The 23038-nt window shown below is 32.1% G+C and overlaps 1 long non-coding RNA gene across 2 annotated transcripts in view; it reads left to right on the forward strand.

Moving 5' to 3' along the window:
- Positions 1–23038, forward strand: part of LOC118152108 (uncharacterized) — a 138235-nt gene that overhangs the window by 47197 nt on the left and 68000 nt on the right. Inside the window, exon 2 of one of the 2 annotated variants that reach the window (XR_013525466.1) lies at positions 13833–13868. The exons of the other annotated variant lie outside the window; for it this stretch is intronic. This is a non-coding gene — a long non-coding RNA (uncharacterized LOC118152108). The remainder of the gene's footprint in view (positions 1–13832; positions 13869–23038) is intronic. 2 annotated transcript variants of the gene reach the window in all.

The following is a 23038-nucleotide window of genomic DNA, read 5'->3' on the forward strand; positions in this document are numbered from 1 at the left end:
TTAGCAGCAGATCCCAGAAGTTAAGGATTCAGTCTTTTTTTTTTGTTTTCTAGTCATAACAAGACTTTCCCCACTTCAGATGACAATTGGAAGTCCAGGTCTTCTGTAGTTCTCACCAGAGCACCCCTAACTCCCTTCTAAGCTTTTATAATTTTCTAGAATGACTCATGGAACTGAATAAAACACTTTACTTATCATTTACTTGATAAAACACTTTACTTATCATTTACTTGTTGATGATAAAAGATGCAGATGCACAGCCAGATGGGGAGGTACATACAGTGAGGTGAGAAAGGTCCTGAGCAGAAGACCTTCTGTTGCTGTAGATGAGGGTGCACACCCTCTCAGCACATGGATGTACTATACAACCTGGAAGCTCAGCAAGCACCATCATTCAAAATTTGTATAGAGCTTTGCTATTTTGCACATCATCCTTTTCCTGGAGGTCGGTGAATGAGGCTCTCATCACTTGGTCTTTCTGGTGATCAGTCCCATCCTAAGGCTATCATGGGGCCCTCAGCTAATTCATTACATTAGTATAAACTCAGGTGTGATTAAAAGGGGCTAGTTAAGAATGACCACAGACACTCGTATTACTCAGGAAATTCCAAAGGTTTTAGGAAGTTTGTGCCAGGAACCTAGGGACAAAAACTAAATATATTTCTTAATATATCACAGCCTAACTTGTAGGAGTGTTTTCTACAGCTTTAAGACTCTTTAAAGTTTAAAACTCTTTAAAGAGTTAAAGCGTTCTCAATAATATGCTGCCAGTTTTCATTGAAAAAAAAGCAGTGTTTGTAAACAATTTCATCAAGCATGCATTCTGTGATCCACGCAATCCCTTCCCCAAAGATTTGTACATTTATTGTGTTTATATTCCAGATGTAATGTTAGGTTCGGTGTACTCTTCCCTTTATTTGTTGTCATTTACACATTGTTACATAAAAAACAGGTAAGTATATTTTGGAATATTAATATGCGCCAATCATTGCACTATGTGCTATTTTATTCCAGTTGCAGGAACAGAACTGATAGCAAATAGAAGATGTTAAGATGAGGAAACTGTCTGATTGGATCCTAGCACCAAGGCAACAGACAAACACCATTTTAATTTTCCACTTGGTTCAGATATTTTCTCTTCTAAAGAAGTGTTTCCAGTTCTATAATTTTGATGATTATAAATGAAAGCCAATGTGCACAGTTTATTCATTTACATAAGGTGCCTTTTAAGAAAGCTAATGGTCATATATATGTCTATGCATGTTATCGACTATTTGCTTTTAGAGATTATAAATTGTAAGTTAAAATTACATAAGAAAAATAGAATATAAATTATGTTGCCTAAAATTATATTCTAATTTTATTCCTTTAATGTATATATTGTGGAAAATAAAGCAAATGTATTAAAGTATTATTTTTCTCTCTTTTTTTTTCTTCCTTTCTTGCTGTCCTTTTCTTTCTAGCTTATCTGAGATGGCCAAGTTCTAGAATAATTTTTAAAATGAATTAATTTCAGTTACATACATATATATACACACACAATATCAAATATTATATATGTATGTGTATGTATATAACCTAAATGTATACATATATAACCTAAATATATATATATATATATATATTATATATATATAATATACAATTTGGTTATCACATCATGGTCTTCACTCTGTTGACTGTAGTCTGTCAAATGCAATCATAACAGCAAATTCCTCTATATCTGATCTGTGTTTACTAGGTTTCTTTTGGCACTAGCGGTATATAATGCTTCTAAGTCTCTTGATTAGTATTGACTTGTCCCTGTGTTGTCTGTCAAATTCTGTGAGCTTCCAGGGCTGTACACTTTATTTTAATCATGGCCTGGCATTACTCTTTATAAGTGATAAAAATGTGTGCTCTTGGAAAGTAAATTGATTTGAGTGCATGCCAAGTATTAAGTAGTACACAAAGTACTTAAAATCTCCAGCTAGTGTTTTTGAGATGTGACATTATTGTTAAACCTATATACTGATCTGGTTTAGCTGTGTCTCCATCCACGTCCTATCTTAAATTGTAGTTCCTATAATCCCCACACGTCGTGGTGGGGCATGGCAGGAAGTAACTGAATCTGAGGTTGGTTACCTCCACGATGTTGTTGTGATAGTGAGCTCTCACAAGATCCAACAGTTTTATAAGGGGCTCTTCTCCCGTTTCATTCTGTACTTCTTGCTGCTGCCATGTGAAGAAGGACATATGTGCTTTCCCTTCCATCATGACTGTAAGTTTCCTGAGGTCTCCCAGCTGCCCTGAAGTGTGTCAATTAAACCACTTTCCTTTACAAATTACCCAGTCTCAGGTATGCCTTTATTAGAAGCATGAGAGCAGACAGATACATATACATTAGTGTTTGAAGACATTTTTAACACTAATAAAAATAATGTTAAAGGAGTTTATATTGACCTTTTACTTGGAGAAATGGCATTTTTTATATGAAAGGACACTTTGTCATGCATAAGTAAGTGTTTAAATAAAGCTTGGGTTCATATTTTATATTTTGGGCAGAATTTGAATTGAAACTTTACTTCCATAATGCAGAGACGCTTTACAGAGGACATTATATAATTCATGGAGTACTTTTTTATACCCAGGTAAAGGTTAAAGAAGAAATACAATTGTAGTTTGCAGAAATGAAAGTTTCTTTTAGCACTTTTAGTTCTTTAGCTTTTTTACTTCTCTTTAAAAACAAACTTTTTTAGTTTTGTTAGTTATATTAGTTCTCTTTCATAAACAAACTTAAAGAAGAGGGAATAAGTGATAAAAACTGTGTTTGTGTATGAAAACCCAAAACCACAAAACTGAGGATGAATAATATGATGGTTTCTGAATAAAAGAATTTCTCATCTAACAGGAAATGTATAGTATGATAGTACGAAGCAGTTTTTAGCATTTTTGATGGCATTAGATCTAGAGATCCTGTGTCCTATCCTTCTTCTTAGACATCCTTTGTGAAGCTAGTGGCCTTGGGTTCACAACATACAGATTAAAAAGCATCAGGCCAAGGTTGCAAGAAAAAATTAGGGAAGGTTTAAGGGAAAAAGAAACAAATCAGTGAGGCCACTTAGTTTTCAAAGAGTTACAGGGGAAGCATTGCCAAACAAGTCTTACATGTTATTCACAGCAATTCTGGCCTTAAAAACTTGTGAAATTTAGTAGTTTATCTGGAAAATTTGTCATTATACATAAAACATATAATTTTTAATATTGCAGAGGCAGGTAGTAGATATTTGGTGAGCAATAAGCAGCACACATCTCAAAATTCGTGACATACAGAAGAGTACTGTAAGATTGTACGTTAAAATTTAATAGATTAAGATTATGATTGTACCAGTTTAGGATGTCAAGCTTCATCATAAACACCAAGGAGCCTCCATTATTGCAGCAATCTTAATTGGAAGAGGTCCCAGTCAGGTGGTCTTAGCTCTCTAACTTTAAAATATGTTTAAATTAAAGAGCATGTAATATAATTTTTTAATTTATTTATTTTACTTCATGTATGCCCCTACAGTTTAAATGTCCAGAATTATTACACTTTTGGTTATTTAATATAAAAAGATTATTACCAGTAATTCTAATGTCAGTTTGTGTGTGTGTATTCATGTATATAGGTCCCCCAAATTTTATAGACCTATATGATTTCATGAATTTGCTTAGATTTCTTAACAGCCCAATGATAATTTTTAAAGCTGAGATTACAGGTCAATTGTAAGATTTAGCACAAAACCAAGTATAATCAATAAAAATTTACTGATAGGTATGATAGTGCCTGTGCAGCATGTGAAAACCTTTTTCTCTTGTTGTCTCTCTTCTATATAATCTCACTTGCTCTCAGAATAAACTCTATCAACATTGCTATCTTGATTTCACAGAAGTTTTATTATTAGCAACCAGCAAATAACGTCGTTAATTCAAGGCGTTAGTAGATATGATTTTATATAGTTATTTATAAAAAGAATTTTAATAGTAATTTTAAGTAGTAATTGATAAAGAAAGTAAGAAAAGAAGAAAGAAAGGCAATCAGGCTGGAGGGCTGAATAGAGGAAGGAAGAAAAGGAAGACAAGAAGATAGCTTCATTAATTCTACTTTCTGCAAAATCTTTTTGAGCTCCAATATTAGCCAGGTGCATATTTATGTAGTATGGTTCTGGCTGTGAGAATTATTCTTAAGTATTAGAATTAATGAACTTAGCATTCAAATGAATTGAGAAAATAAACAAATAAGCCAATAAATGCATGAGATATCAGAAGTTGACAGTACAGTAAAGACAAAACTCAGGGTAAGGAAATTAGTAATAGATTTTTTTTGTTTGTTTGTTTGTTAGTTTTGCAAAGGGAGTATATGATACATTTTCTGACAATCTGAAAATTAGTGTAGAAAAGAAAACAGTGCTGGAGTAAAACAGTAGGTATTTGGGGGAAGGGTGGCTGCCAAGTCTCTGTGATGAAAAAATATCTCCAGAAGAAGACAGCTGGAGGGTTGGTGGAGTTAATGGAGCAAGACAGAAGGGCAGGGAAAAGCAGTAAGAAGGAAGGCCAGAGGAAGCAGCAGAGTTCACACAGGCTAAAGTCGCATCTCGGGATTTTAATCTGGATCAAATATGGAGTAAATCATGTTATTTAAGCTGTCAAGACCTGTCTATCTTTCCTATTGCTTCATGGAGAAGGAAGTGAACAGGAGAATTCTGCCTTATATTTAGTCTTTTACCATTTTTCTGTGTGCTATTTATCACCATTTGAAATTTTTTCTTATGTCTATATATTAATATATAATAAATATTAAAACAGTTCATTTACACATATGTGTACAAATGTACGCACATTCATATTGATATTAACAATTTCTTCTTGACTGTTTCTGGGATTTCAAATAAAAAAACTTACTATTTTTATTCACAAATGTGTTCCTCTATTTTGTCTTATATTTTATCATTATGTGCTAATTAGATTTTGGATAGATAATTTAAGTTTGTATGTTAAAAATATTTCTTTTTAAAATAATTCAATTCTAAATAGTTGTATAAAACTACACAGATATAACATTAATGATAATATAACATATATTTTGAAGTCTTAGTTACAATCTTTCTTTTATTCTATGTATGTTCTTTTAGAATTTTATTTTCTGTTTCTATAGCATATATTTTATTATTTTACAGTCTATATAATTAATGTTTTGCATTTTTTACTTACTCTTAAAAGACAATTATGATTAAGTGATTGTCATTAATGCTTCTCACATTAATTATGTAGTCCTGTTGACTCTTCTACTTCCAAACAGATAGGTCTTTCTAGCATATTTTTGTTCAGAAGGCCCATATGATGCGTTCTATTCAATAAGATGTGAGCAGAAATTTCACATTGCTGCCAGGTGAATGCTGGTATTATGTTATCCAGAAGCCTCTATTTTCTTCTGTCATGGCAACCAGCAATGTTTATGACAGTTCCTATAATACTGACATGGAACTATGAAGGTCTACAATCAGTATTGCCCCACTTCCCTCAATCAGCCCTACAGGGTCATAACTACGAGTTGTAAATTATACATTATTGTTGTAAGCTGTCAAATATTTGAGTATGTAGCATCATCAATTTCCTTCTGAATAATATAAAAATTGCTACCTAGAATCAGAATGCATCTATAAGAAAATCATAAAATATGAGTCACTTTCAGATGAAAAATTTGTTGGAAAAAAATTATTATAAGAGGATACTTGACTTCACTATAAGGAAACAAATTATGTGGTACTCAGATAAGAGATTTAAAAACTGAATTTTACTATTGTGGTTTGGCTGCTCTTCTCAGTGTTTGAAAAAGTATTACAAGATAGCGATAACTGTTAAATAGTTGGCTAATTTGAAATTAGAAATGGAAAGAAATAGAAGTACTCTACAAATTTAGTAATTTTTATGGCATGAATAAATTATTGCTTCTCAATCCCAAACAGTCATCCAGTTAGCAAAGTCTTTCATCAACAAGGCAGATTAAAACTCAGCTTGCAGCTAAGATAAAATCATGTGGCATGGCTGTCACATCCATAACTAGAAACCAGAAAAGAGATTAAATCATTACCAAGTAAAGCCCTTTAATTGAACCGAAGACTCAAAGCAAATTTGCTAAGTGTTTTGTGATTCACAGAAGCCTGCTAGGCTTAAATTACTTTCCTTTAAGTAGGAACAAGAGGGGGAGAAAAGAATGAGTGGGAGAGAGACACACACATATTCACAGAAAGAGAGAGACAGAGAGAGAGAGAGAAGGTCATCCTTTCAGGCTATGAGCAAAAAAAAAAAAAAAAAAGAGAGAGAGAGAGAGAGGAACCTGTGAACATGGCTATAAAACAAACAAACAATTATAAAGAATCCTGAAAATGTGACAATTAGCACAACACATTGAGAGGAATAAAATAGAAAAGAAAAACACCGTTTCTTGTTTTTGATATAATTGCATTGCAACATAATCACCAACAGGGAACAAAATGTGTCTGTCTTTTTCAGACTTCAAAAGACCCCTGGGACACAAAAATGAGGCTGAGGAAAGTGTTCAATCACCAAAAGCCATATTTCAAAATGTTCAGTTTAGAAGGTACAAAGAACTTTAATAAAGAAGAATTTTCAGAACGTTCAGAAATAAGAGCCAGAGCTTACAGATTGTAATGGATTTGAGTACCTACTTCTAGAGATTGAGAACCCAAGAATAACAGGGTCCATTCCTGACCTCGAGGCATAAAAGCATGAACATTTTTATTTACAGATATAGTAGAAATTCAGTAGAACAGGGTCTCTTATGTATGTATCTCCTCCCAACTTGTAATTTTTTTCCATTTTATCAATAATGATATATTTTTCAGTGAATCAATTATATTTAACGAATAAGTTAACAGACTAATTAAGCCAAAGTATAGTTTTCATATACATCCTTCCATATTTACAGTTTCACCTATTATTAACATCTTGTACTTTATGGTAGATTTGTTACAATTAATAAACCAATATTGTCTTTAACTAAAGTCTATTACTATTAAGTAAAATCCATAGAATAGGATTCATTCACCACATTGTATAGTTCTATGAGTTTTGACAAATGCATGATACCATGTATCCATCATTGCAGTATCTTAAAGAGTAGTTTTCCTCCCTTAAAATCTTGGGTCCTCTACTTATTCACCTCAAACTTATTCACTTCAAACTTTGGGAAACCACTCATCTTTTTACTGTCTCTGTCTTTTTCAGAATATCACACATTTAGAATCACAAAGCATGGGAGTTTTAAAAAACATTATCCTTTCTTATATTTGCCACTCTTAATTGGGTGGGTAAAGAACGGATAATTCCTCGTAGCTCACACATTCCCAGATTCATAGAAGTTACATTTGGCCCATGTTTAGCCAGAGATTTGAGGACTTTATGCTGGATGTCATGATTGACAATCTTGACATTTGGTGACCTGGAAGGCATCATGTCTTGCTTTGGTCTAAGGACGTGTGAGTATGTCACATGCATAACTTCTTGCTATAACTTTTAAGTGCCTGTGTACAAATCACTATGCAGGATTGAATTCTGACATGATGACTTCTAATACTGGACAATTTGTTTTCCTGTTGACCTGGATCACTGTATTCATACCGAGGAGAAACATCAACAGCTGAATTGCAATAACTAGTAATGAGGGGAGGGTCAAATCACACTTGTTTCAATGAGATTTTAATTTTAGTTAAAATTATTTTAACCTAGTTTTTTTACTAATGTACTCATATATTTGAGTGCTAGTTTGCCTAGGTAATAAAATTATAACCATATCAATGTTAAGGACAGTGTGTTCTTTCACTTGTTAAAGTGAAGTTTTATACCATTATAAAGACCATGCTTGTAAGTTACAGTTTCGATAATTATAAGACAATTTAAGGTTCACTTTCTTCATTGTGAAACTCATAAATTTACAAAATTTAAGGTGTCACCTTTTTTCATCATTCTTATTCAGAAAAATGTCAAATTCAATCATAAGATTAATTTTTTTCTTCCATAATTAAAGAAATAATGTATTTTTAGTTTGCTTTTTAAAAAAATATTCTGTTATTTGACTATTACCTTGTCAGGATATGTCTTCCATATTTAAGAGCTTCTTGTGTTTTTTTTTGCTCAAAAATTCTGTTTTAGTTATTTGTTGCGTTGATGTGGTTTTATATTTCTGAGGCTATTCAAATTTCACTTTCAAAGTATTATTTTTTCTAAAGCCTACATGGTATTCATCTATTCTAACTACTTATGTTTATTTTGTTTGCAATGTTTTAAACCTTTTTATTTTCCTACTATTTAAAAATCTTACCAAAAATCCAAATTTCACATTTCAAAACTGTTCTTACATTCACTGCAGCCTCAGTCATGCTCCACCTCTCTCAGTACCAGCTGTTTAGGTTGTTCATTTTACTATCCTTCCAATATATTTTCCTTTTAAAATTCCTTTTTGAGTTTTTTAAAATTAAAATTAGATCTTGTTTTATCTTCTTACTATAAATCAAATTATAGCAATTTCAATAAATGAGTGTCATAAGTTTCTTCACTAAATGTGCACGTTTTTGTGTGTACAAATCATTTTCTTAAAGTAGGGCTTAAATTATAGGGCAAATAATTTTGTCAGATTGGCTTTTATGTAAATAAAATGTGCAATTAGGAGGTAGGTAATGCACAAACCTATAAGTATCAACCTGAAAGTTTAGAAATATTTTCAATTATTCTACATTTCTGGTTGAAACATCCATTACTTTTGTGATTTAAAAATATATATAGATCTGTACTGTATTTCAGTTACTCTTATTATGAGTTCTGCCTATTTGTAAACTTTTATTAAATTCTTATTTTCCTGGGCACATAATTATTTTGCTTAGAGAATTTTAATCATTAATTTAAACTCAAAGAAAGTAACCCAATCTCTAACTAATATTTTTGGCAATGTCACTATGTATAGCCCAAATGAACTGAAGCTTTTGCTTTAAATAATTACTTAGAGGACTAGCCTGTTCCTCATCCACATTTCCTGTAATTATTGATCATTTGCCGCAAGGCACTCAAGAGTCTCAGGTGAAGAATGATTTTATCTTTTTGACAGCTCTGATTTGCCAGTCCTTGGTTATTACTTATTCTATTATGATTGCTTTATTTTGCACTTCGCATAGTTGCAAAATTTTATACAATTTTTATTTATTTATTTTTGAGAGGGAGTTCTGTCCCCCAGGATGGAGCACAAAGGCGTGATCACGGGTAACCCAATTATTTTTTAAAGTATTGCCTTTTTCTGTTTTTCAGAGCTCTTCTAGATTTCTTTAATTTCTCCCCCACCATTTCTATTATTTTTATTGAGGAAACACAATGTAAATGCTCACCAACTAGCTCTATTCTGCTGTTGAATTTTAATGACTTTGGATATGGATGCTAACAGTATTGAAATGAATTGAAAGACCCTGGAGGTAATTGGGCTGTAGTTCCCTCCACCTGTCCCCCAAGATAAGTTAGCCCTCTTTAGAATCTTAAAAATCAAAGCTATGCGCAGGATGTAGTGTTAGAAGTTCCATAGAGTATGATCATCAGAGCACGAAAGTACAATTTCAATAGACAGGACTTAAGTCTTACTAATTTAATGGAGATTTAAGGTGCAGTGTTTTATCCTCTTCAGATAAATCAAAATTTACAATTAAAATTTATCATTTTTTCCATCTATTTGCATTTTTGGAGGACCTTAAACATCAGGTAGAGACCATATACACTAAATCCAGACATATTAGTTCCTTAAAACTCTAAAAGTATGAAAAAGCCGTTTTTCCCTACATTCGTGCCTATCCCTATGTGAAGCCTCCGTTTTCTTCATTGTTCCCCTTATCCTTGATAAAATCCTATATGTGCATGGACATTATGTTTGGCCAGCCTCTATTAACTGCCAATAACTAGGTAAATAGGGTTAAGACATATAACGACAGATTTTTCAGAAGGGCTTTATGTGTGGAGGTCTAGTTTCTCAGAAAGCGTCGAATAAAACAAAGATAACTATAGAAATGACAGATATCACCATAAACATGAAGGACACAAACATATGTCCACCATGGAAATAATTATAATGAAACCTCAGAATTAAAAGGACAGGGAAAATAACAAGTTGATGTTAGAGCAGTGGTGATAGAACCAAAGAATGAAATAGCAAATAAAGGAATTACCCTAGATAATTATTCTTGCAAGTCACAATTATAGGTCACAGAGTTAGTATGAAGGTTGAAAAAAAATTGGAATACAAAAGCCTAGTTTTTTTTTAACTCTCTGGGCTATGAATAAATTACTAAATGTCTCTGAATTTGCTTAAACTACAATTACAAATATTTCTAATTCAATGTTCTTTGATAAAAATTAATAAAGATTAAGAACAAATATGTTTTGGGTACTATGAAGGTAAAACATTTGTGAAATCCCTTACAAACAAAAAATTGTTGCATGAAAGATATGACCAACTGTTTGAATTATTTCAGTACAACTAAATCAGCACTTTTGGACATCTTGTAATTCCAAAAAGATACTTCTAGGCATCCACGTTATTTTCAGCCATGACGTTTTTCAATATACAATTTTTACTGACAACTACATTTTTATTTGATCTCTAATTTCTTAGGGTTAAAAAACCTCTTTACAGTGTCATTCAAAATAATGGCATACACCAGGCAGAGTAAACTCTAAATGGAATAGTACGACCCACTAGCCTTATCAAAAATCTGATAACTTTGACTGACATTAGTAGCAGTCACCATTTAACTAGGTCAGGCTCTAAAAGGAAAATCAAGTGGAAACAAAAATTGTTCATTTTTTTATGTCATTAAAATGTAGAATTTGATTGACAGTGGCAGAGAATTCAGAGTAGTTCAATAAATGGAATTGTCTGACATGACCCAGAGTGCTCACTCTAAGTGGCCTGGAAAATAAGCTATCAGTAGTAAAGGAATGCCCCCTTCCTCCGGGAGGAACTGCACCTAAGATAATCTTGCATGGGATTTTTGGTTAACCCCACGTCATTTATGCCACTCACCCTCAGTGGAGCTCTAAGATCCCAATGTTGCTCCAAATCCCCAGGTACAGAGCAGCTTGTGTTTGCAGACATTTAAACAATTGGCACCCTGTAGTTAGACTGCTAGGTATCAGGCAGTTTAATTTTTTACACCTCTTAGCAAAATTGTTTCCTGGCTTGTGCTATAAACAATATGGAATGTATGGGATGACATGGGTGAGGGGTGGCCCCTGAACTCAAATAAAGATCCAAACTACAAGTCTGTCTCTACTCTGGCTCCAAGATATGGAATGATAAGAGAATAGGAAGAATTTTGTCCTGACTCCTTTTTTTACTGATCATCAATTTGTGAGTTTTTCTCTCAGTAAAGCCCCTTCCTTAACCAATGCCATGTTTCAGTTCAAGTCTATCCCAAACCATAGTGCAAGGCATATGAAGACTCATAGGGACAATGACAACACTCCACACACACACACACACACACACACACACACACACACAGTTTAGGTTATTATATTTTGATGTGTGCATGAGTACTTTGGGATATTTTCTTGAACTCAACATAATAGATAGTAGATAAAAATTTTGAATTTTCCTTTTTTACCATGACGTGCAGAAAAGAAGACACAGAAAATATGAACCAATAAATTATGAAAATTCTTTACCTTCTCCATAGAAACATATAAATGAAAAAATAAAAGATTCTTATTTTAACCTTTTCAAATATCCATGATTTCAATTTTAAAAATAAAAACAACACGTCAGTCTCTTTATATCTATTCATATAGTAGATGAATACTATATAAATAGTAAATAAATATACACACATATATGCACATATACACACGTATAAACACACAAAGAAAGGTTTATATATAATCTTTCAAAGTGGTATATGTGTTTTTAAATATTTTTGAATTTATATGCATAAATTTATGTGAAATATTTCTAATAGTTTCATATTATATTGCCTTTCAATATTAATATTGTTAATTTTTTTAAATTTATTTTAGCAATTTACTATAGTTATAAAGTTATGGTAACACAGTTGTACTGAATAATATTTAACAAAAATTGAGCTGATTTTAGATCTATTTATTATTTTTTTCAAACAGAATTTTCACTATAAAACTATGGCTATTCTTCGTGACTTTTGAAGTAATTTGAACATTTTTTATATAAATACTACTAAGCAGATAATATATATATATATTTAAATGTCTTAAAAATAGAGTATAATTAAAAGAGTACAAGGTTTCAGTTAGACTGGAAGAAAATGTTTTAATAATTTATTCCTTTGTGTGGTAAATACAGTAATAATGTGTTATATGTTTTAAAATTACTAAAATGATAGATTTCTAAGGTTCTGACCACAAAAAACAAGTTGCTGAGGTAATGGATATGTAATTAGCTTGATTAAATCTTTCTACATAGATCAAATGTGTACGTAGATCAAAACATCGCATTTGACCCTGTAAATATACACATAATTATTTATCAATTAAAAATAAATAAATAAAGAAATAATTTAATAATGGCATTTGTGTTAATCTGGGCTTAAAATTATGATTTAAAGACACTCAAATATAGATATTAAACATTGAAATTTCCATAATATACTAATCTAAACAAATTACTGACCAAAAAAAAGAGTCCTGGGCTATATTCCTGAGAATATAGAAAACTTAAAATTATTTTCTTAATTTACTTATGATTGAAACATGCAGTAAATCTTTAGATATGATGAGAGCAAGATTTTCAACAGCATACTATTTCTCAGTAACACACCTTCTATCAGTGTAATTGACATGTTATTGAGTCTAGTGTTTTAATACATGGCTCCTTCATCAGTCTCCATGCCTTATAATAAGGGTTTAATAATTCCTATGAGTAAGATTTCAAGAATTCACATTACAGGTTTATTTCTAAGTACATGCTTCTAGAAAATCCTCTTGAGTGAAATGTTTGAAATTGGAAATCTGAAATGTTGCTTAAATAACTTACAGTCAAAATTCAATTACATATTTTGATTAACAGAATTTGTCAATCCAAGTGTTTATTTTGTACTACGTCGAATATAACTGAAACCCAGAAAGTTTATGTGATTTGTAATGTTAGACACAGGTCTTAAATTCAGTGTTCTCACTTCTTAGAATCCTTTTAAAATTTAATAAAGTGATATTTCAAAATGCAAATGCCTCCAGTAATAGAATAAACTATAAGTTAATTGTGTCTTATGTTATCTTTTGATAGGTTCGTGAAAATGTATAATTTTGTGCATTATCTGGATTATTTTGCATACTGTGGGGAAAAGCTCCTCTTCTACATCCAAATCAAAGCTGAAGTTCCATAAATTATTGTCAGACAAAAATAAGAATCAGTATATTCTCAGTTAGAAATTGAGATAATTTGTCTTATTTCAAGAAAGAAAAACATTCATGACAATATCTTATATCCATGCTTTCCACACAGGTGGGGAATTGTCCAGTCAAAGGATATTCTACAACTCTAATATCCATAATCAAAGCTCAAATCATTCATGTTAAAGTTATTATGCATTCCTTTGGGTGGGTATTTTTGAAATTTTATATTTTATTTGGTAAGTGTACTGGACCAGATAGTGATGTCAGTGAAAATGGTAAAGTAAGGAGCTCTAGAATGCTGTGATCAATAAAATCAATGTGAAAACTAACAAAATTGTCAGAAACAATGTTTTCAGAACTATTAAAATTAATCACATATTTTTTTTTTATAACAGAAGAAGAGTTTCCTCAAGAGAAATTGCAGAATCTTGGTAAGAACTGTGAAATTTGAGGCATTTTAGCTTGCCCTGTATCTATTCCACTTTCTCTGTTTCTATGGTGGGCTTGAAAGCCAGCAACCTGTAAACATGGTGAAAATCCTCATCCTGGCATCCATAGGAGATATAGCAAGACTAGGTTCAATTACATACGTTACGACTGCTAGTATTTTGCTTGTCTGTTGCGTCCCTGGGAGATTTCATTTGTAAAACTGTCATTATTTCTCCAATTATGCAGTAATTTAAAAGGTATTTCTTTTAGATAATATTTAATAGTGTTGCATAATGTTAAAAATTATGTCGCATCACTCTGAGAAACTTTATTTATGACTATTATTTTTTATCTCAAAAGATACCATGAATAACTTACACTTCTGCCTACTTTTTAGAATTGACTTGGATGCAATAAATGTTAAAAAAAAGTGCTTCAGGTGGCATTAGTACCTGATCGAAGCTGAAACATACACCAAAAAATTAAGAGTATTCTAAGAATAGTAAAAATGTGTGTTAATACAAAATTCTTTCTAAACTTATATTAGCTGTTCTAAAAGGTAATTGACTAAAAAAATTGTAACACTAAATGATAGATGATATATTAGATATATTTGCACATACTAATAATTACATTAGAATAAATAGTCTAAACCAAGGATCAGCAATTGCTCGGCTCATCAAATCCAGCCACCAGCAGTTCTTATAGGGTGTGCAAGCTAATAGTGTATTTTATATTTTTAATGTCTGGAAAATAAGAAGTATACTTCGTGCCACCCAAAAATTACATGAATTTGAAATTTCATGAACAGTGTCTGTAAATAATATTTCATTGAAAACAGATCCAAACACATTCATTATAGTCTATTCATGACTTGCTATTAAAATGGCAGAGTTAAGTAGCTGAAAGAAATATTGTATGCCACATAAATGAAATATTTACAATAGGATCCTTTGAAGAATAAGTTTGTTAGAATCTAATTGAACTGCTCCTATTAAAAGATAGTGAATATCAGATTGTGAATAAAAGCAAGATCCCATTATATTTTCTATACAGGAAACCTACATTTTTATTTTTTATTTTTTTCCTACTTTATTGTAGCATAATTGGTACACAAAAATACTGCATGTTATTAATGTACACAATTTGATAAATTGGGACATACATCAAGTTACTATCACTACAATCTGGTAATAAATGTATCCATCATCTCCAAAATATATTTCTGTTACTGTGTTTTCTATATTTGTTTGTGGTAAGAAAGTTTAAGATGAAACCAACTGTTTTTTTTACAGAATTTGGAGTGTTCAATAACTTATTATTAACTATAGGAACTACATTTAATATAGGAACTATGTTATACAACATATTTCTGGAACTTATTCACTTTGTATAACTTTAATATTTTACCTGTAAACCTATTTTTATATAAAGATGTGATAGATTTAAAGCAAAGAATTAAAATACCTATGTCACACAAAGACAAATTTGTAGAAAAATTAATTGGCTATATTATTATCAGAGCAGACTTTGGTACATAAAATATCACCAAAAATAGGAGACATCACAATCCTAAAATATTATAAGATAAAAACTAATACAAGCAAAATATAAGAATCTACATTTATATTTGGAAAATTCAACAAACCTCTTGGGATAATTGCTGCAATATGTAGACTGAGAATTGGTAAACAGTGTTTGAAAAACAATGCTAAAAACTTGTCCTAACTGATATAGACAGAAGACCCTAGCAAATATCAGAATACAACTCCCTTTCAAGTGCATGTAGAATACTTATCAATATAATTTATGTTCTGGAATAAAATATCTCAAAGAATTTATTATAATAGAAATCTATAAACTATGTTTTTGGATCATGATTGAATTAAAAATCAACCATATAATATACTTGTAAAATTATCAATTGGATATTAATTAACATACCTCTAAATATATCATAAGCTCCAGAGAATATCTTGAGAGAAATAAAATAAAAAATATTTTAAATTAAATAAAAAGAAAAATATAATATAATATTTTGGGGATACAGATAAAGCAACACTTAAAGAGATATTTATATCATACATGTTTTATGAGAGAAGAAAAATGTAATATTCTAGAATGATAAAAATCTCAGGTACCAGTGACTTCACTAAGCAATATACACCAATCATATAGGGACAAATCACACCTATTTTATATAAACTCTTCCAAAAGTAAAAGAAAAGAAAAGTAATTCCATCTCATTTTATAAATTCAATATTATTATGATACAAAAACCAGATAAAGCTAATACCTATCTATATATTTTAAGAACTACAGAACAATACCCTCATAATTACAGTCACAAAATATTTCTTGAAAAAATATTTTTAAATCAAATCTAGAAATATATATTAACAAACTTAGTGTGATCAGTTGTGGTTTATCTCAGGTTTCAATACTGAAAAGGAACCAATGTTGCCATAAGAGTGTAACAAGGAGAGCATCTCCAGCTTCCAGTTCCAACGAGGTTCTTGGCCTCTCTTACCTGGAAGAATGGGGAAAGGGGCCCCGGAGGCACGGTGAGCTTACCATTCGAATAAATATCGTGGACCCAAAGAGTTTTGCAGGAGAGTGATTTATAGACACACACAGAGAGAGAGCTCTCGTAAATGCTGTGAGAGGGGACCCAGAGAAGGAATCTATTCAGGTAAGGAGCAGCTAAACTTTAACCCTTGAGTTATTTCCTCCCCATTCATGTTCTCCTGCAATGAGAGGAGTTGTTTCAAACTTCCTCTGGAGTGATTGATCTTTGACTCTGATACTGGATTGGCTACTTGGTCCAAAGCCCTGAGTTACAGAGCCCCCTCCTCCCAGAGCTGTCCAGGATTTTTGGACAAAGAAGCCTCACCTGGCTTTCCCTCCCTAACCCGTGCCCGGGGAAACTCAGACAAAGAACTTTATTTTTGAAACCCCTCTGGTTCCTGGGTGGAGGCTTGGAGCTGGGAAGCTCCTGCCTTTGAAGCCATGCCCCTGGTGGACCCGGGAAGAGAAGTCCCGCAAGAGCATGTTGTAATACAAAACCAAACCAAAATCATGTCATCACAGTATACATAGTAGAAGCTCTGGATGAAACTCAATATATATTCATGATGAATGCTGACTGAAAACGAGTAATAGAAGGGAACTTCTGCAAAATGATGAAAACTTTCTGTGAAAAAAACTAGGACGACACATTTTTGCTGGAGGTCATAGTGTTTCTAGACAATTCTGGACTTTTTAGTGATGAGATGTAAATATAAAGATAGATGATATTTGCATTTGTTTTTCTAGAAACATTTTTTATTCATATGTCAAAATTTTCAGGCTTACAACTAATTGTCTCCTTTTAGAACATTTCCTTTTTCCAAAGGATAACAAAACTTGTTTTTCCTTCAGACACCGGTGCTTACATACTGCAATAGGGACAGTTGTTATGAAAGTTATGGGATACATTCATGAAAGTTAAATAGTGACCTCTGGGGGAAAGTAGAGACTCAACTCCCTGTGTGTTTACATTTCGAAAGAGGGCAAAACTTTGAGTTCTGTGTGATTGTGAGTGCATTTACAAGTAGAGTGAAACTTCACACACTTCTCAGTAGATTCAACAATAAGAAATTAACAGAAGATTTTTAAGATGTATTTTTGTTTATCTACATATTTGCTATTTTTATCTTTTTTTATTCCTTCCTGGACACATTAATCTACATTTACTCTCAAATATGTTCATTCTAAGAATCTTACTTTATCATTATTCGTAGATCAGCATTGTGTTGAATGCATGTGTTTTTGAAGGGTATTTTCTCTGTATGTAGACTTTTCTCTGTATGTGAATTCCCAAGGGTTTTGTTTGTGTTTCTTCTGTATTGATTAAATTTGCTCTACACTCAAAATATAAATGTCTGTTGGCTTATATTATTCCTGATAATAGATCTGTCAGTTTTCTTTGTTTTTGCTGTAGGAAACATCTTGCTGTGTTTATTATGTGTTTCATTATTTTCAAATGTCATAAATTGAATATTATGTGCTTATGTGTCATGTTAATCTTTATTAAGTCCATGGGTATTTCACCCTTGAAAAATCTGAGCACTTAAAAATAAATAATTTTTTCTGCCTTTCTCTTTCTCTCTTTTATGTCTTTCTGGCCAGCAATTATTATTATCCTTCTATATCAATCAACGTTATCTACAAATACAGAACTAATAAAAAGTGTGTGTGTGTGTGTGTGTGTGTGTGTTTGTCTACTCCTCCACTCATCCATCAGACTGTCTTTATTACAAGGGGTTGGCTCATACAAGTATGCAGATGGGCAAGTGCAAAATCTGATGATAAACCAGCAAGCTTGAAGCCTAGGAAAGTGGTTGGTTTAGTTCCTTTCTGAAGGTAACCTGTTAGGGAATTCCTTGTTCCTCTGGGAGCCGAGTCCTTTTGTTCTAGTCAGGCCTTTTACTAATTAGAAAAGGTTCTCTCACATGAAAGGCAGTCTGCTTATTCAAGTGTCACCGATTTAAATGTTAATTTCATCAAAAAAAACCCCTCCATGTTGACCCATAAAATTAACCACCATATCTGCTTTGCCATCTGCCAGACATCACTGAGATTCTTTTACCTTTCCTCCAAACTTTATTATTTATTTATCTTTCACTTAAGATAATTTCTTTTCATTTATTCTCAACTATACTGACCTTTCATTCTGTTATATTTAATGCACCATTTAGCCAGTGAAATTAGATATAAATAAAATATTCCATAATCTAATTCCTAAAAGTAGATCTTCCTTTACCCAGCAAAATTAGACATAAATAACATTTTCCATAATCAAATTCCTAAGAGTGAAACCTTCAAATTAATATTTAAAAACTGGTTTGATAACTTTGGATATTATATGCTAAATTGCAAGTAAATTATACTGTATATATATAAGAATAGAAAGGAAACAACATGTTTGTATGAATATGGAATAAATTATTTTCCAGCCATCTGCTGAAAAACATTTGCTGCTTACCTTTTTTCAAAGTAATCATTATCTATTCTTACACAGAAATAGTTAAATTGAATGATAAAATTTAAACACTATAATTTTGAAATTATATTTACATAAAGGAGTTCTAAACTACTCATTATTCCTCCAATAATCATTCCTTCATGACTGTGTTCTTCGAACTCAACACTGTGTTAATCTATAATATCAAATAACTAAGCTATTGGCTTTGATTCAGAATAGATATATGGCTTTCTCCCAGCAAAGCACTCTAAATTTTTTCTACTTGCTTTACCCAATAAATTCTGATAAACTTATATAAAAGCATTGAGATTTATCCTGAGACTCAGAAAGGGATTATTTATGTTAGTTATACCCTTGAATGACTAATGCATAATATCAAATAGATGAACAACAAAAAATGAGGAACAATTAATAAAGAAATAATGTGAGTTTTAAAAGACTTCATTAAACTACTAAGGGTAATTTGTCACTCACCACAGAATAGCCTGATGAACACTTCTAAAATTAATAGTGAGCAAAAATGTATTTGAAAGTGCTTTCTAAGTGTTCCTCACAGGGACTACATAATAATAGAATATAAATTACTCCAAAGATACAGAACAATAAAGCATAAAAGAATAATTCAATTTTGATTTTCTTTCTGAAATGAGTTAGAATGATATTTGATTATTATTAAAAACTTTAAAAAATATTTTTAGGGGAATCAGAATTATAATATATTTAGTGGTTTGGAATTTCTCAAAGAATGGGAATGCATAACAACCAAATTAAGTCAATGACAGATATGCTAACATGAAAAATCAGCTCAAAACTTAAGAAGTAAATGATCTATAGAGAAATATAGGAGATATACCTAATATAGGTGACAGGGGGGATGGATACACAAACCACAATGGCATATGTATACCTATGTAACAATCCTGAACTATCTGCTCATGAACCACAAAACTTAAAGTATAATAATAATAAAAAGCAATAGAAGAAAGAACCCTAAAATTCTCATGGAACAACAGCAAAAGAAACCAAATAACCAAAGCAGTCTTGAGCAATAGGAATAAAGCTGGAAACATTGTGCTACCTGATTTCAAATTATACTATAAGGCTACATTAACCAAAACAGCATAGTATTAGTGTAAAAACAGACATGTAGACCAATGGAATAGAGAACCCAGAAATAAATACACATAATTACAGCCATATGTCTTTTGACAAAGCAATTAAAACATACAACAAGGAAAGGACACCTTCTTACACAAATGATAGTCCAGTGTAGTGAAGCCACTGGTATTTTCTGGTAGTGAATTGAATGATATTTTTTGACTTAGAATTTTAAAGTACCTATTTCTTGGCATGTAGAAAAATAATCTATGTGAAATTGGGCAGAGATGAAATCAAACATATCACTTCTGTAGTAGTACAAATTAAGAATTGGGGTAAAATAGTAGAAGTGGTGGGGGATATGAACTCAAAATATGTATTTTAGGCAATTTGAAATGTTTTGTAAGTGATTGAATGAAGGATATAAAAGAAAGGAGGTGTCACGAATGGCTGCAGTTTATTTAACTTGAGCAACAACAAACTAAATCATTGGGTCAATTTTTGAGATGGGTGAAAAATGCAGAAGTTACATGTTACAAGGTATAATTAAAGGGTTTTTTAGACAATTATATTTTGCATTGTTGACTTGGGAAGGGTAATTAACAAATTGTCAGAAAAGCAAAATATCTGAAAATCTGTACTAAGACATGTCAGTGTCACAATTTTTTTATTTGATATTTGCACAATGAGAATCTTCAAAATAAAAATAATTTTCACAGAAAGTATTATGTTGTGACTATCTTCTTCATCTCACAAACCCTTAACAATTTGCATTCTTCAGGTTTATTTTTCTTTCAAAATATTTACATGAAGTTCATGTAAATGCCAGAATTTATCAACCCAGAAATAAGAAGCATAATTTTACATGTAGTTTATATAGGCTACTTTGAAAATAAAAATGCTCAAATGTGAATTTTATAGCCTCATTTCTTTTTGTTGATCTAATTTAATATCATCACATTATTAGTACGTTGGCAAAATGAAAACATTAGTTGTGAACTCCATAGACCAAGCATTCAATATTTCACTTATTTTTAGAAGACAATGTCAGTTGTTCAACTTCCCCATCTACATCTCTTATAAGGGACCCATGGTCTTTGCTCAGGCAGCAACCTAGCCAGTCTCAGGGGAAGAATCATGATTTGTCTAATTCATTTAAATTTATCCGGCAATTCTTGTAATTGTGAAGAGAGACAGGAAAGGAGATTAACAACAGAACCCAGTAATGCCTAATAAGATATTGTATCAAGGTTACTGCTTTCTTGCTCTTTGCTAGCTTGAGATTCCCTAGAGAAGTTTCTCTGACTCTTTCTTTCTCCATAAGATCCTTAGAAATAATCTGGACCTGGAACACAGGAAAATATTCTCCACATTTTTGTCACACCTGTGGTTTATGTACTGCAGTGCCTCCAAATGCGGGGTTTTTCACGAATTTGAAAGTAAAAATTATCAAGCTCCTGCTTGTCATTTCCTGTGGGGCTGAGCTTACAGTGCTAACTCTTCATCCACTTTTTAGATTTCCAAAGTTGGTGGCACTCTTTGTCTATTATCAGCTCCCATTTGGTGTAATTTTCCCATATAATTTTAAAACATTGATTATATATTTGCATTTTTGTACATTTTTGGGAGAAGAAATAAGTTTTAAAATCTTTGATTTCAAACTAAAGATTTAATTAGAAGTACCTATTGAATATTATTTATGAAATATTCACAGAGTTGGCAAAAAAAGTAACACATTAATAACACAAAACACTGTTACTATACATGGAAAGATATTTCTTAAAGTTAGACATTCTCAAAACAGTGATGCTCAGACTATCTTAATGGTATAATTTAATCATGTAATATAGGTAACAAACCATGGAAAATCATGTAAGAAATCTTTAATGGGATTTTTCTATTTCACTAATTTCAATTTCTAGGACTCATTATGTATTTTTTCCATGATTTCTCTTTAAAGCAATAGGAAATTAAAGTGTCTGCCAAAAAGGATATGAAATGTTGAATGACACTGTTAGTCTAATTTCAATATTGAATACTCTATTGTGGGTATTTATGTGATTTGTGAATTGCATCTATACTGGAAATTAAAATGGAAGCAAAAAGGTTTGATTCTTTGTGTAAGTTTGCAGGTATAACTTAAATTAGAATTTGGTGACCAGGTCAAGACAGCACATAAAATGGGATTATTTATGAACTTAAGGGAACCAAGTATGCTGATGTAAAAGGTAAATTAAAATAATAAATGTTATGGAAAACTGGTGCTGTGAAAATGCATGTGTCACATAGATTTATTCTAGGTGAAATGGTAGTGAATTTTTTTTGCTTCTGGAGGAAAACTGGCAAATTCTCTAGTAACATCAAATGCCAAACATCAGAAATTTGAGTGGTATTATCTGTAGCTGTGATGCAGGATTTTTCTCAGCCCCATTCTCAAACTCACAGAAGGGGTACCCCCTCTACTCAGCCTGCTGCATTCATCCTCTTGCAGGAGGGAGCACATGAATAATTTCAGGACCCGGCTGGCCACTCCAAGCAGTGACACAGGAGCAAGCTCCAAGCAGGGTTTGTGGGCAGACCAGGTATCGAGGGGAATGCAGTGGCACCCAGGTGAGGATGCTGGCCACCCTGAAGTCCTAGAGGGGGTATTACAGTGCTCTTAGTTCTGCCTTCCGTAGTCCAATGGAGGGCAATGTGTTAGCAGTTTAGTTGGTCCCTTGTCTTGTTGCCTGGGGCGGCTGTCCTCTGCCCACAAAGGCAAAGGGCCAGTGTCAAAGCCTTTTCTAGGTACCTGGACTTGGTGGGTCCCAAGCTCTTGTCCAGCATCCAGAAAGAATGAAGTTGCATGGATGATTGAAAGATGGTGAAGCCAGATAATTTTACTGAGTGATAAAAATGGCTCTCAGCAGAGAGGGGAACTAGAGAGGAGAGCTAGAGAGGGCACGGAAAGGAAAGGTTGACTTTCCCAAAGTCGGATTGTCTCTTCCCTGAGACAGGCCATCTCCCCCTCTACCGAATGAGTCTGGGGTCTTCATAGGGACAGGATGA

This window comes from Callithrix jacchus, chromosome 1 (assembly GCF_049354715.1).
Source record: "Callithrix jacchus isolate 240 chromosome 1, calJac240_pri, whole genome shotgun sequence".
NCBI lineage: Eukaryota > Metazoa > Chordata > Mammalia > Primates > Cebidae > Callithrix > Callithrix jacchus.